Source organism: Alligator mississippiensis, chromosome 8 (assembly GCF_030867095.1).
Source record: "Alligator mississippiensis isolate rAllMis1 chromosome 8, rAllMis1, whole genome shotgun sequence".
In the NCBI taxonomy this organism is placed as follows: Eukaryota; Metazoa; Chordata; order Crocodylia; family Alligatoridae; genus Alligator; species Alligator mississippiensis.
The window spans coordinates 25,396,751-25,410,894 of NC_081831.1; the positions used below are offsets into that span (position 1 = coordinate 25,396,751).

General features: G+C 47.0%; 1 protein-coding gene across 13 annotated transcripts in view; it reads right to left on the reverse strand.

The window, feature by feature from the left end:
* Positions 1-14,042, reverse strand: part of BRD4 (bromodomain containing 4) — a 130,282-nt gene extending 116,240 nt beyond the window's left edge. For 6 of the 13 annotated variants that reach the window (XM_059732443.1, XM_019486242.2, XM_006274181.4 and 3 more), the window contains exon 1: positions 12,909-12,990. The gene's annotated coding sequence lies outside the window, so the exon portion shown is untranslated. Of the gene's footprint in view, positions 1-12,908; positions 13,009-13,930 lie in introns of those variants that run through there. The other 7 variants (XM_019486254.2, XM_019486248.2, XM_019486233.2 and 4 more) reach the window with 5 other exon arrangements.
* Positions 14,043-14,144: the final 102 nt, after the last annotated feature.

Below are 14,144 nucleotides of genomic sequence, written 5' to 3' on the forward strand. Positions count from 1 at the left end.
AAGTGCTAACAGAGGCACAGGAAAGCAAGACTTGAGAAACAATACAACTTGCAGCATCAGATTCACATCACTGAAGAACTCATTTGGACAGAAAGCATGCTAAAAATCATGCTAGAGGAAACTACTGAATATGTACAACATGTCATGTCTAGACAAGATCTGAGGCACAAGAGCCCCGATGAGATGCACGTTTCATAGATTGTTAGGGGCTGGAAAGGACCTTGCAGATCACTAGGTCCAGCCCCCTCAGCGCTAGGCAGGAAGACAACTGAGGTTAGGTGACCCCAGTGAAGCAACTATCTAGTCTCCTCTTGAAAGCCTCCAGAGTAAGTACTGCACCACCTCTGGAGGGAGTTTATTCCAGTCTGGACACCCTGACTGTGAAGGATTTTTCCTGGCATTAAGCCTGAAGCCGTTTTCCAGGAGTTTGTACCCATTGGTCCTGGTCTTCCCCAGGGGTGCCCTAGTGAACAGTTGTTCACTAAGCTCTCCTGATACACTCCTCTGATATAGGGTAAGCTGCTATCAAGTCCTGTCTCAACCTTCTCTTCTTTAGGCTAAAGAGGCCCCGCCCCGTTCCCTCAGCCTTTACTAATATGGCTTGCTTTGCAAGTCTCCAATCATATGGGTGGCTCTTTTCTGGACCCCCTCAAGTTTTTTCATGTCCTTATTGAAGTGTGGCACCCAGAATTGGACCCAGTACCCCAACTGTGGACTCACTAGTGCCGAGTACAGCAGGAGTACCACTTCCTTAGATTTACACAAGATGCACCGGTTGATGCATGCCAGCATGTAGTTTGCCCTGTTGACCACTGCCTCACACTGACAGCTCATATTCGTATGATGGTCAATCATTACCCCTAGGTCCCTTTCAGCCATGGTGCAAGTCAAGCTGTCACCAGCAAGCCTGTATGTATATTGAGGGTTGTTTGCCCCCAAATGGAGCACCTTACACTTGGAAGTCTCAAACTTCACCTGGTTCTGGTCTGCCCAACTCTTGAGCCTGTTCAGGTCTGCCTGCATCTACTACCCATCTTCTGACGTTACCACGCTTGCCCCATAACTTGGTGGCATCTGCGAACTTGGCCAGTGAGCTTTTCACTCCCCCATCCGAATCATTGATAAAGATGTTGAAAAGTACCAGTCCAAGCACAGACCCTTGAGGGACACCATTGGCCATTTCGTGCCAGGATGACACAGATCTGTTCATGAGAACTCTCTGGGTCCTACCCTGTAGCCAGTTTCCCACCCACTGAACCATCAAGCAGCTGAGCCCACAATCTTCCAGTTTTCCAAGGATACTGTGGCATACTAGATCAAAAGCCTTCTGAAAGTCTAGGTATGTAACATCTACCACATCTCCCCTGTCCAGGTGGTGAGAGACCTGGTCATAGAAGGAGATGAGATTGGTAAGATAAGACCTAACTGTGACAAAACCCATGCTGGCTGTCATTCAGAATCTTACCTTCTGCGAGCGTATCACACAGAGATTCTTTAATGAGCTTTTCCAGGATTTTCCCTGGGATAGAGGCTGGTTGGCCTATAGTTGCCTGCGTCCTCCCTCTTCCCCTTCTTGAAGATGGGCACGATGTTGGCCCTCTTCCAATCCTCAGAGATTTCCCCTGTACGCCATGAATTCTGAAAGAGCTTTGCCAGGGTTTCTGTGATGACCTAAGCCAGATCCTTCAGCACTCTTGGATGGAGTCTATCAGGTCCTGCTGACTTATAAATGTCTAGCTTTTCTACTTGGTATTGTACCCACTCAGCATCTACAGTGGGGAGGCTGTCAGTCCCGGCATGTCCCCCATGATCCTTATCTCATTTGTCTTTCCCCTTGGTCCAGTGAAATACTGAAGCAGAGTGGGTATTCAGGAGTTCAGTTTTTTCCTGAATATGGTTACCAGCTGTCTCAAGGTGTTAAGCAGGGGCCCCAAGCTTTTATTTGTTTTACTTCTGCTGCCTACATACCTAAAGAAGGACTTTTTATTGTCCTTGACTCCCATAGCTAACATGAATTCCGTTGTGGCCTTGGCTTTCCCCGAGCATTTTCCTACAAGTGCTGGCCACTGTTGCATAGTCCTCCTTGAGGACCATCCCTAGGTTCTATTGTGCATACATCTCTTTTTTTCTTTAAGAGGACTGCAACGTCCCTATTAAGCCAGAAGGGCTTGCTAGCCCTTCTGCTGCCTTTCCTCCTTGCAGGAACCATTTTCTTTTGTGCTTTGAGGATCATATCCTTGAGCAACAACCACTCTTTGTGCACCCCATTTGTCTCGCCTTCCTGGTCCCACATCACCTCCCCTACTAATGCTCTGAGCCTGGAGAAGTCAGCATTTTTGAAGTCCATTACTTTAATCCTGCTTGTTGATGTGTCAACCTTGCAGTGGACAGTGAACCTGATAACTTCATGGTCACTGCCACCCAAGTTACCCTCGATGTTCAAGCCACACAACAGATCATCTCCCTAGGCCAAGACCAAGTCTAAGAGAGCGTTGCCTCTGGTTGGCCCTTGCACTTCCTGGGTCAGGAAGAGTTCCTCAATCAGAGTCAGGAAACTGCATGAACATTCCTTCCTACCCATGTCAGGGTAATTGAAGTCAGCCATGATAATCAAGTCCCTTGCACATGCCATCTCTGTCAGTTCTCAAGAGAACTCCAGATACAACTCCTCCCCTTGGTTTGGTGGCCTGTACTATTATAGAATCATAGAAGTAGGATTGGAAGGGATCTTGTAGATCTTCAAGTCCGACCCCCTGCCTGGGCAGGAGGAAAATTGGGTTCAAATGACCCCAGCCAGGCAGGCATCAAGCTGCTTCTTAAAGACCCCCAAGGTAGGAGCCAGCACCACTTCCCTTGGAAGTTGGTTCCAGATCCTAGCCGCCCTAACTGTGAAGTAGTTCTTACGGATGTCTAATCTAAACCTACTCTCCAACAACTCGTGGCCATTATTCCTTGTTATCCTGGGGGACGCTAGGGGAAACAAGGTCTCCCCCAAACCCTTCTGGTCCCCCTAGTGAGTTTATAGACCGTCACAAGGTCCCCCCTCAGCCTTCTCTTGTGAAGGCTGAACAGGTTCAGGTCCCGTAGCCTCTCATTGTAGGGTCTGCCCTGCTGTCCCCGGATCATGCGGGTGGCCCTCCTCTGGACCCTCTCAATGTTGTCCACATCCCTCTTGAAGTGGGGTGCCCAAAACTGGACACAGTACTCCAGCTGTGGTCTGACCAGTGTCACAGATGGGGAGGATCACCTTCTTGGCCTTACTTGAGATGCACCTGTGGATGCACGATAGGGTCCGGTTAGCCCTGCCAACCGTGACCTCGCGTTGTCGGCCCATGTTCATCTTGGAGTCAATGAAGACTCCAAGATCCCTTTCTGCCTCCGTGCTCTCAAGAAGAGAGTTTCCCATCTTATAAGTGTGCTGCTGGTTACTACTGCCCAAGTGCACCACCCTGCACTTGTCAGTATTGAAACGTATCCTCTTTTTTTAGCCCACCCCCGCAACCTATCCAGGTCTTGCAGTTTTTCCCTCCCTACTAGCCTGCCCACCTCCCCAAATTTTGGTATCATCAGCAAATTTGAACAGGTTGCTTTTCACCTCATCGCCCAAATCGCTGATAAAGAAATTGAACAGCGCGGACCCAAGGACCGAGCCTTGGGAGACTCTGCTGCCCACTTCCCCCCAGGTCAAATATGACCTATCCAGCACCTCCAAGTACAACCCTTCAGCCAATTTGCAATGCATTTGACCATGTAGGCATCAATGCCAGTCGCCTAGTTTTTTCATGAGGATGGGGTGGTTGACAGTGTCGAAGGCCTTGCTGAAGTTCAGAAAGACTACATCCACAGCGACACCTGCATCCAATGCTTTTGTGACCTGATTGTAAAAGGCAATCAGGTTGGTTTGACATGATCTGCCCCTAATGAAACCATGCTGGTTGCCCTACAGTTAGGTTTCTCTTACCTCACCGCCCCATAGCTTGACCCACAGGGTTTCAAGCTGCTTATCTTTGGAGCCTATGTCAACCTCCAGGGAGGTGCGCTGCTCTCTCACGTAGAGCTACCCCTCCCCACCTTTTCTCCCTACATTCTCTCTCTCTCAAAAAAAAAAAAAAAAGCTTAACCTTCAGTCTGAAAGTCAACCTGTTCGAGCTATGCTGGACCTTGAAAGAATTCGTATTTTAAAAACAAATAAAATCAAGGGTGATCAATAAATTTAGCCCTCTTGGGCTGAGTGCAGACTGAGGAGCTTCCTGTAGACCAGAAAACCTACTTCTAGTGGCAGGGCAGCCGCTTGTCAGCATGGATGCCAAAGATGCTGTGTACTTACAGCTCCAGAAGTCAAAAAGATGAACACCACCAGTACTCATCCCCTTTCCCCCTGCTGCTGATATTAACTGGCAACAATAACCAAGGACCCCAAATTCAATAGCAAGCAAAGGTGTGGAAAGGAGGGCAGTTCCAGAGCCAGGTCTATAATTAAACATTAAGGAATAAATGTTGAATACTCCAAGTTGCCCCTTTAGAGCGTAAAAATAATATAATTAAGTCTGCACTTACAGAATTTGGTATTTGCAGATCAATACGTATGTAGTCAAGAGTTTCTCTATAGATTGGATTTCAGGTTAACATACAACGAGTACCTTTCCTACAAATCTGACAGCTATTTAAAAGGGATTAACACTGCGAGAAGTTCAGAAACCAGTAAGAAAGAATCGAAAGAAGTTGTAAAAAGAAAAACTTCTGAATTATTTTCCCTGAAATTCAATTTTTCAATAATGCTAATACAGACTGGTGTCTCAGGGTAAATGCTACATAAGTATAATCTCACTTCCCAGAACAAGATCCTGAATTCCCCTACAGACCTGGTACCCACATTCTGATCTCTGTATGTTTGGCAAACAGGTAAGACATTAATACATACATGCTGCTAATGCTTGACAGGTTTCTAGAATGGAAAATTCCAGTGGGGAGAGGAGTCTGACAAGTTTAATATTAAAGAATTGTCTTTTTTTGTCAAAACTGACATTTAAAAAAAAAAATCATGTTTTTATTCTCAAGATGCCATACACAGTGTCACATTTCAGAGTGCTTGGTGAGTCTTCATTGCTATCTGAACAGTTCCCACTTCCCACCTTTAGCAATATACTACATTTTGTCATGATAGATGCCATTTTGCTTCTTGCTTAGGCTTCATAGCTACATTGAGTAACAGCAGCCTTGGGGGGGGGGAGGGGGGGGAAGGTTACAAAGCATTAACCTTACTTATGCATGGCAGACAATATACAGGCAGCCACAGTCACTAGTTGCAAGAAAAAACCAGTGCTGGGGAAACACCACCCCCCCTCCAAGGGGAAGCAAAATACTTCGAAAGAGGGCTAAACAGCACAACTCCCTTACAAAGGATTAGCTAGCAAGAAGTGCAAAAACAGTAGTATTTAGCAAAACATTGCAGTTCTAAAATTTGCAAGTCTTTAGGCCTATTTCAAGATAAAGAGCTAATATGGAAGACTGGCAATGGATTAGCCTTTTACTTTGTGGGTGAAGAAGCTGTATCCACAAGCCTCAGAAGTATTAATGATATATAAAGAGAATAAGACACTGGGTTTAGCAAGATATCAATTAAACCAGAGTTACTGCAACTTTGGGGTTCTCTTTTGCATATTATCTGAAACCCTGCTGGTCCCCCCCGGTGAGTTTATAGACAGCCACCAGGTCCCCCCTCAGACTTCTCTTGCAAAGGCTGAACAGGTTAAGGTCCCGTAGCCTCTCTTCGTAGGGTCTGCCCTGCTGTCCCCAGATCATGCGGGTGGCCCTCCTCTGGACCCTCTCAATGCTGTCCACACCCCTCCTGAAGTGAGGCGCCCAGAACTGAACACAGTACTCCTGTGTGACACTAGTCAGGCTGCAGCTGAGGGGGAGGATCACCTCCTTGGCCCTGCTTGAGATGCATGTGTGGATGCACAACAAGGTAGGGTTATCCCTACTGACTGTGACCTCACATTGTCGGCCCATGCTCATCTGGGAGTTAATGATGACTCCAAGATCTCTTTCTGCCACCGTGCTCTTGAGTAGGGAGTTTCCCAGCTTATAAGTGTGCTGCTGGTTCCCACTGCCCAAATGCAGCACCCTGCACTTGTCAGTATTGAAACCATCCTATTTTCATTAGCCCACCCCTGTACCCTATCCAGGTCCTGCTGTAATCTGTCCTTCACTACTAGCATGCCCACCTCACCCCAAATCTTGGTATCATCAGCAAACTTAAGCAGGCTGCTTTTTACCCCATCATCCAAGTCACTAATAAAGAAATTGAACAGTGCAGGCCCAAGGACCGAGCCCTGGGGGACTCCACTGCCCACTTCCCTCCAGGTCGAAAAAGACCCGTCCACCACTACCCTCTGAGTACGACCCTTCAACCAATTTGCAATGGTTGCAACAATTTTTTTGGTCAGGAAGATGCCATGTTGTCTTCTGAAGTCTGCGAAGAGCCGGCTCTAGTATCTAGACCACTATTCAGAGCTCTTACAGAAGCAGTGTTCAACCATTTACCATCACTGAAAGTGGAATAACTATACACATAGCTTAACAATGACCTTGATCCAAGGTGACACTTGGGGAGCACGGGGGCAGGAAGGTTGTTGGTTTTTGTTTGAGAAGATCCTTTCTACGGTACAAATTATCTGTGTTGCAAATTCTCAGTGCTCTCTCACAAATAGAAAAGCGTTGTCAAGGTCCACATTTCTATATATAGCCACTGATTTAATTAACATGCAGCCATTTATTCTTACATGAAAAAAATTACTGAGCTGTAAAGACTACTGATTTCATAAACTGAAATACACATCACAATATTGGATTCATTACGAATGACAATGAATGACTCAGCCCTTTCTATGAAATCCAGGTTAACACACTCTGGTGCTTCAAACCATAATACACTAATTTCCAATACTTCACCTAAGCAAAATGAAGGAAACTCCCTGGATATACAGTAATCCTCAAGACTTTTGCATAAGTGGTCTGGTAAATAAAATAAAAAAAACATTTTTTTGGTACAATATAATTCAAGTCATTTGAAACTAAACCTATCCAAAGGCTTACTAACCTCATTCCCTTCTGAATGACAAACCACCTTCACCACATTTTGAAATATTTGGGCACTGCTCCATTTAATACTCATTCAGTCATTACTGTGAGTACCTTTAAGAGACTGGCCTATAGTTCTGAAGTTACTGCAGCAGGTTTATGTCATTATTCCTTGACTGTCACCCTGGTATCAAACTCCTTACCTGGTTTACTCTGGTGACTCAAACAGTTATTTCAATATATTTTCTATGCAACCAAGACCAAAAAAAGTTAAAGCAGGCTTCAGGTCAGCCAAGATGCTTGCTTTCTTCAAAAAGATCCTTTACAGGACTTTGAATGATCTACCCAAAAGTTTTGAAAAAATGTGAAAGGGTAGTCAGGTATCTTGTTAAATCAGGTTCCCCTTCTCACCTCCTTCCAAGGAATTCTGAGGTTTTGCTCAGCACTTGTGCTTGGATGACGCCTATCCTGACAACAGAAACAAGAGCAAAAGCACAAAGCAATGCTGATTTTGCTCTAATTAGTCCAATACTTTTGCCACGAAGGTATGATTTAGGGTAAAGCTTAAAGAACAGATATCCTGTTCTATTTAGCACTATTATGCAAGAGTCTACCAGTTCCCTCAGAATGCCCTGGCGATTCACACAGCAATCTGCCCACATAAGATTTGGCATCCAGGCCCGTTTGATTCTTTTTCAGAAATCACTTTACTGCTGAACAGCAGAATCATTACTTCTCAGTAAATATGAATCAAGGAAATACAGGAGGTCAGCATGACACATTTTTAATTAATACCTAGGGATTCTTCCCACTCTCTAACATTCTAAATTTAAAAACTCAAGACCCTTGCTAGCCAGAAAAGCAGAGATTGATGTGAATTATCCCTCAAGGTCAATGGGTTCCACAGGCAATACTAATGACGAAAGGCCAACTGATGTCCCACCTAACTGGGTTTGACACTTTTACAACTTTTTCACAGGAATCAGCTCCAGACAACCTGCCATCAGACAGAATCTGAAGGGACTGTGCATAACTTTTAAATCAGGGGCATCTTCCATGGGGGTCGGACTCGATGATCTATTGAGGTCCCTTCCGACCCTAACATCTAACATCTATGATTCCATCAGACAGTGAAGGCCAGAAGCTGAGGAAACAAAATGTGTACTAAGTATGTGTACCAATACTAGCCTGTTTGTTTCTAACCTAGTCTTCCATTCTCTTCTTCTCCTCCTGTGCTCCATTAATGTGCCACGCAGCTTCCCCATAAAATACATGTCAAGTCTTCAACTAGAGGTGCACCAATACATAAGCCCAACATCGGATCAGCACCAATATAAAGAAAATTTTCTGCATCGGAAATCAGCCCAATGTGGCCAATAATTTGTCCAAAAAATGCCTGTACATGTGCACAGCTGCAGTGCAGCATGTAGGCAGCAAGAAGCAGAGCCAGCAGTGTGGAGTGCTGCATGCAGCTGGTAAGTTTGGTGTGGTAGAGGAGCTGAGGGGCTTGTGGGACAGATCAAAGACCCCCCGCAGTGCGGGAGGGTGTGGGACTGGGGCAGGGGCTGCTGGGGCCAGGGGCACAGTTCACTGGGAGGGGAGGCGGCTCCCACCACTCATCCAGGAGGACATAGGAGAGGTGTGCGCCCCCAGATCTGGGCAGGGCAGGGCTCTACCCAGCCAAGCAGATCCAGGGGCACATCCCCCTCCCCCCCCATGAGTGGCAAGAGCAGCTAGGCAAACACCGGATGAGCAGTTCGCAACAGCAGGAGATGCTCCCTGCTCCGCCCCCAATGAGCCACACCTAGTCCTGTGCCCAACCCATCCCACAGCTGCAGCCTGCCCTGCGCTGCAGAGATCCAGGGGGGCACACCCCCCTCCGCCCCCTGACATACTACTTGTGGCTCTGCCCCGCACCCCTCGCCCCAGCCCCATTCCCTCCCTCACCACAGGGGCCTCAATCTGCCCATACCCCTTCCACCACAACAGACTTACCAGCTGAATCCAGCTCTTCAAGCTAAAGAGCTGCGTATTGGAAATCAGATCAGTATTGGCTGATACGCCTCCTTAAAAATCAGCTATCGGTATCAGACCCCAAAGTCTCTACCGGTAAACCCTTATCTTCAACTAATTCTAACCTGTAGCTATTAGCAGTGGATAATCCGTGGGCTTCACAAACTACAGGGTACAAGTTGGATTCTCAGTTGGACAGCAAATCCCTTTTTGCCACACTCAAAAAGAGGTCAAAAGCAGCGGAAGTGTGCAAAAAACAAGTCTGGAGCTTAACAGGATCCAATTGCTCTGCTTCTGACAATTTCAGTAGGATGAAGCCATGCTTTATTTGCAAGCATCTTCTCAGAAGGATTTTGTAATGCTCACAAACAAGTGTACTGTGCACAACATAATGCTAAAGGAGCTGCTTACTTATCTGACAAGCATGGAAAGTGTAGAAACCCACATGCATTTCAATGTTTCATTGGTCAGAATCAGAAGTGATGAAGACGATGACCACTTAGCAACTTGGCTATAAGGAAAGCTTATAACTTCTTGCATCAATAGCGCTATTGGTTTATTTTAGAGATGTTCTTCTGCCCTTCTAAATGTGACAGTATATCTAATATCTATGATCTTGATCCCATGATGCGATGCACTGTGATCTCAGGAGTCTATCCTCAGACTGTATTAGGGCTCTGAACAAATGCAGGGATCCACCCACACAGAATTACATCATAAAGCCAATTGCAGGATCCTTTTTTCAGCAGTCACTTTATATCTGCCAAACAAGAAGTGGCTATCTTTTTGTCAAGTCCCAAGTAACAAGGTCAAATATTTTTGCAACTTAAGAGAAACTTATAGACAGAGTGATTTAAATTAATGAAAATCTACAAAGGTAAGCTAATACAGTTCTGCAGAAGGCAATTTAGTCTGAAAAAGTACGGAGAAAGTATGATAAATATCAAAAACCTAGCAACAGCATATCATTCTGTGATGAAGAGTATGTATTCAGGTACTGAGAACAGTGAAAACAACTTTTATTGAAATGCAGCTAAATGACAGGAGCATTATGATTATCATATATTTTTCCAACAGAGGATCAATTCCTACACCTGCTACTTTCCAGTTATAGCAAAATCAACACCAACTTTTGAATATATGCAAATGTTGTTTACACAGGTGGTGTGTTTTCTGACAACAGTAATTCAGCTGCAAGCCAGTTGCCTGTATTTAAAGAAGTTGTGTTCTACCAATTGAGTAGTACAAGAAACAGTTATTTGGCAATCATAAGTAAATGCTCCAGAAGGAGAGACTGATTTTTGTGTCTCTCTCAACCATTAACTATGCTCATTTTGAATAAGCATTTCCAACACGTGCCTTCTTGAGCTTCAAGATCAGAAGATGCAAAAGAATGGATTTTCAAAGGCAGTTTTCCTTCTCTAGTTATTTTAAGGTTGAAACTGTTTTAAAATTAACTGAGGGTCTTTCAATAACTATACTCAATCGTAAACTATGATTTTAAACAATTACAATCCCAGATGAAAAATTCTGCACCACTTACATCAATAGTTGTTTTGGGGGGTTTTTTGTACTCTAACATATTAAAAACACTAAGCTTTTCAGCATTAACAGTGAGGTGAGGTTAACTTTCAGTAACAAGCTTTTTTATTCTACTTTCCTTTTATAAGAGTTTTCCAGCAGGACTTTTAAAAGTGTTTGAACTCAAGCTAATCATGCAATAAAGTTACACCAATGCTGCTGTCCATGCACAGGATGGAGTTTTAATGTTCAATATTTTATTTGACTAAAGCAACTCTGTATCATTAAGATTCTTTCATTCCTTGAAGTCTCAGACCAGGAGAGACTCCCTATGCCTAAAGAAGGGTGACTGCACCTGAAAACTTGCAAAGAACTTTTTTCCAATTACTCAGCTAGTCTATAAAAGATATCACATTTACCCCAAAAGAACATGCCTGCTTATGTCCTTAGACCAACATGGCTACAACCAAAAACCCAGCAAGTCTGTATCATTAAGACATCTAAAAGGCATTTTAAGATGCAATTTCACAATGAACACTAAAGCCACAATACTATGTCATAAATATTCAATCAAATTAAGCTTGCTGTAAAACTAGTTAATTCATTTCAGCCTGTTTTATGCTATGAAGAGTGACATGGGAAGTAGACTAAACATACTAAGAAACCCAGAATAGCCTACAGTTATGTTTACATGCCTTTCATATAATGGTAACCATCTAAAACCAACTATAACTGCATCTTACATAAGCATCAGTGATAAGTCAGTTTCTGTCCATGAGTTACTCACAGTAGTAAACATTTGCTACTAAACCTGCCTTTGTCATCATACTTGTCTTGCAGTATACACCAATACCACTTCCTAATTTTTCTCCCCACTACTAGGCTGCAATCTGCTTTTACAAAACCTACAGTAAGTCTCTGAACAGTAGCACAAGTATAGATTAAAGCAAGTTTTCCAGAGGAAAAAAGTTTCCAGACATCAGGGACCTACCTACCAAGCTTCAGAAGTGTAGCAAATAGTAACTGATGCATATATCTATGTATATTTTTAAAAATAAAGATGACCTGTGAAAACATGTATTGAGGAAAACTACTAGTATGAACAAAATGATCAGGTTTAATATAAAACTGTACTCTTGACACATACTTGACATCAGTTCAATAACAAACAGCAAAAAGTTATCATAAGCTGTATATCCCATTTTAATATGCTCATTAAAATAAGGAGTTGCTGTCAAAGTATTACACGTACAATTAAATCCACTTTTGCTGCACCATCAAGAATGGAATATTCATTTTAACCTCTTTAGCAACATTGCAAGAGTCCCTGGTTATTTTTTAGCACGACTTCACCAGTCAATCATAAGCCATTTAAGAATAAATAGGCAATCAATTTTGATTCTCCTCTCTCAGTGTAATTTGAACCATATTCTTTTCCTCCACATGATACGCTGGCCTGGGGCGAGGGAGAAAGAGCTGGCTAACTACAAGGTCTCCTGCCTGAAATAAATTGCCATTCTTGTCTATTCAGTATTGGTTCTTGACAAGAACATTTAAATGCAAGTCATTTTACAATCTAGAGACCAATTTTTAAAAACAAAATCTGTTTGGAAATGACAGAGCCATTCGGGGCACAGAGAAAGCGAATGAGCCAGTTACCCAGCTGGCCTGCAGAAAGAGAGCACCCACAAGCATCCTCCCCTTAGCAGGACTTGGACACTCGGATGTTTCAGAAGCCTGTGGGAAAACATTACACTATCAGTGCACACACCTGGAAAAAACATGCCAGCTACTTTCCAGAGACACAGTGCACAGAACAAGCAGCCGAATCCATTTCCTGCACAGCTCCAGCAGCATGGCTCAGGAAGCGGTTTATGAAGCCGCGGGGCGTTAGGACTAAAGCCTGGACAACTCCCACTGCCTGTAGGAGCTCTCCACGCAGGGCACCCCCCGCTGCGGGATGGCTACACCCATATGACGCGGGGCTTCCACACCCAACTACAAGTAAGGCTTTTCATCTGGTCACTTAAAATCGGCTAGAGGAAACCGCAGGGCACCAGGCCTGGCTCCCTGGCCGATCCTGACCCTGTGGAAGCCTCTTCCCACCACGCCGCAGGGAGCCTGGCGGGGGCCGGGCCGGGCCAGGCCAGGCCCCGCTCCACACCCCCACCCCCACGCTGCCTGGGCCAGGCCGCAGCGCGCCGCGAGCCCGCGCTGCGGTCGGAGGGTGGCGGCGGCAGATCCGGGGCGCGCGGCGCAGGCCGCCTACCCCAACTCATTCACTTACTCACCCACTCCCGCCCCGCGGGTGCGGGTCCGGAGCCGAGCCGGGCCGGGCCGGGCCGCGCCGCTTCCTCCTCCTGCTCGATGACAAAATGGCGGCGGCAGGAAGTGCCATCAGCGGCCCGCCCGCCCCGCCCCGCCCCGCGGCCCCGCTCCCGGACACTGTATACCGTGCCGCCCCTACGCCAACGGCGCAGTCTCCCGCCCGAGCCCCGGGGCCGCCGCTACGCAACCCACAGCCCGAAGAGTGCTCCTACGCCAACAGCACCTCTTCATCAGAGTCAGCACGCGCCAGGGCACGGCAGCCGCTACGCAAACGGCGCACCTTTACTTCTACCCTTTCCTTCCTCGACAACAGCCGTCCTCCAGTTCATTCCGCAACCGGCGTACGCAAGCTACGTAACTCGCCGCGCGCGGAAAAGATGCACTTACGTCAGCGGCGTACACTAGAGAGGGGGACGAAGATCTCCCACGCAAAGTGCTAGCGCCCTTGCGCAAACTGCGGCCCCCGCCCAGACTAGCCGCCTGCTGCCGCTTCCCTTCACTCCAGTGCGATCTGTGCCACCGCGCCCAGGCGCCGCGACGTCAGCCACGGAGAGCCCTGCAGGGTCCCCAACAGCCGGCAGCGCAAAATTCGTAAGCTACAGAGAAAGCCGATCCCCTTCATCTCTCCTCGCGCAGCATCTGCGCAGCTTACCGGCCTACGCCGACGGCGCGTGACGAGCGGTACGTGAACGGCGCAGCAGTGGCCTTGAGAGTCCCCTCCCTGCTACGCACGCAGCGCAGCGTCCCCCCGCCCCGCAAGCAGAGCGAGGATCTCCTACGGCGTTTGCGCAGCAGGCCTCAGTCTGAAGCAGGCGCTCCAGCGTAGATGGCGTAGCCTCCCTGACGCAGCGACCGCATGACGCAATGCGGGTTACGCCGGCAGGACAACGTAACCGCGGATGGTGAATACCGACACCCCCGCCAACCTTCGGCCGCGCCCCCCGCTCCAGGGAGCCGCTCCCCTCCCGCGCGGCCTGGCTCTTACCTGAGGAGGCGGCAGCGAGGAGGAGGGAGGCTGGGCCGCGCCGGGCCTGGCCGCGCTCGCCGCCCTCCCGCCGGGGCCTGGGCCCGGGGAGGGAGACGTCTCCTCCGCCTGGCGCCGGAGCAGCGAGACCGGGCTGGGACACTCGGCGAGGGAGGTAGAGACCGAGGGGCAGCGGGACCGACAGCGGCGCCGCACTGACCTCACCACGCAGCGC